This window comes from Phascolarctos cinereus, unplaced genomic scaffold (genome assembly GCF_003287225.1).
Source record: "Phascolarctos cinereus isolate Bilbo 61053 unplaced genomic scaffold, phaCin_HiC Scaffold_1;HRSCAF=81, whole genome shotgun sequence".
NCBI lineage: Eukaryota > Metazoa > Chordata > Mammalia > Diprotodontia > Phascolarctidae > Phascolarctos > Phascolarctos cinereus.
This window is the reverse complement of record NW_027555514.1, coordinates 250,182,557-250,184,518: the sequence shown is the minus strand read 5'-3', so window position 1 is coordinate 250,184,518 and position 1,962 is coordinate 250,182,557.

Here is a 1,962-nt window from a genome sequence, read left to right as displayed (position 1 = left end):
TACCTGTGACTCAAGTAAAATCATTTAACCTCTCCAGGCCTCAGTTTCTTCTGTAAAATGAGGTGATTAGAAGAGTTTCAAAGGTCCATTCCGGCAACAAATCTATGGTGCTAAGGATAGCTCCACTTCAGAAAACAGAACCAGAGGAAATTTTTCCCTGAAAGAGTCTGGTCTCAAGGAAAGAGTTGTTGGAAGATGGAACTGATTGCCTGAAGCCCAAAAAATAAACCACCCAGAACATGCCTTAACAGTCAAAGGGCATAGTCTAGAAAGAACCCAGCAAGCTGACATTGATATGATGTTTTAATGTTGACAAAATATTTTTATAGATATTTTGAAAGTCTTAGTGTGGTTTTAAGTTACTAATGCATAAATTAAGCTATTGAAGCTTAAAACCGCATTAAGACTTTTGGGACCCCTAACACTTGCAAAGTATTTCATAATCATATTGTCATTTTAGTGTAACATTTATTATTATCCCTATTCTTCGGAACAGCAAACTGAGACTGAGACAGAGGAAGTGACTTATGCAGGGTTATAGATCATAGAATTATAAATTTAAAATTAAAAGGGATGTCAAAGGGCATCAAGTCCAACCTCCTCTTTTCAGAGATAATGCAACTGAGGAAAAGAAAGTTTAAATGACTTATATAGCATCACATAGCTAGTATCCGAGGCAGGATTTGAACCCAGATTTTCATGACTTCAAGCCCGACAGCCTATTCAATTATACCATTCTGCCTTCTAACTGAAAGAGACCTTAGACCTTATGGGATCCAACTCCCCCTTTTTACAAAAGAGAAAACTGAGGTACAAAGGGATTAAATTGCCCAGTGTCATATAGTAAGTGGCTGAGTTGAGATTTGAACCCATGCCTTCCTGCCTCTATATCCAGCAGATTAGCTATTTTGCCCTACTATGTCCCTTAATATTTTAAGCAAATAATTAACCTCTCTGGGCCTCACTTTCTTCATCTGCAAAATAAGGAGATTTTTCTAGATGACATCTAAGGCCACTTCACCTCTAAATCTATCAAAATACAACTTGCTTGTGAGTACATACCTAGTTGGTATCAGAATCAAGACTTTGCCCTAGGTCTTCTGATTTCAAATTCTTTACTACAAGGGTGCTCTGCCAAAGCGTCTTTGCATAAGATGTAGTACTAATAAATCACTGTAATGACAAGAGCTTTAATCTTGAAGGTAGAAATAGAAAACCTCAGTGTTGCATTAATAGGTTTATTTCATTTATTTTTTCCATTGCTTATGACTCAATAACTTAAGAGTCACATTTATAGAGTGTTATGTGAATCAAAAGAATTGTCTGCTACCCCTTGGTATCTGAACAAGAGCTTATGTGTCCAGAAAACCAGATTTTTACAGTCCTAGCCCTATTCTTCCAGCTGGCTGTTTTCTTCACTATAAGCTTTATGAATTAGTTAGCAGCTGATTAGCTTAGGGAGTCATCCTTGTCCCTGTAGATCAATTGCCCTAGGTTGAAAGGCAGCCTGACAAGTCAGAAACCGATCCTATCAATAGTACAAATGGATTCAGAGCACAGCCAACCTTAGATGTGACATTTGAAAGCCAGTCAGAATGATTCTCAATCTCAGTTGACAAAATCAGAAAAAGGAGCCCCTGCAACACTACGTTTTTCACAGCAAGCAAAAGGGAGCCCAGGCGACTTGGTCATGTAATTGAAATAATACATCACTTGGGTAAAAACTTCACTGGCATCCTTCTGTTAGGTAAGCATTTTTTTTCCCTATTGTTTGGGCAAGGAAGAAAGCTCAGAAGAGCCCTTGGTCTCTGAATAATTTTGATAAGCGGCCTTTCACATTGTAGAGAATGCATTTTTCAACAAATTAACTGGGTTACAAGAGCTTAGGAAAACAGCTCTGCTCTGGGCTCTTAACCAACACACAGGGGTAAGGAAGAGTTTAGCTTGCTTTTTGGACGGGCC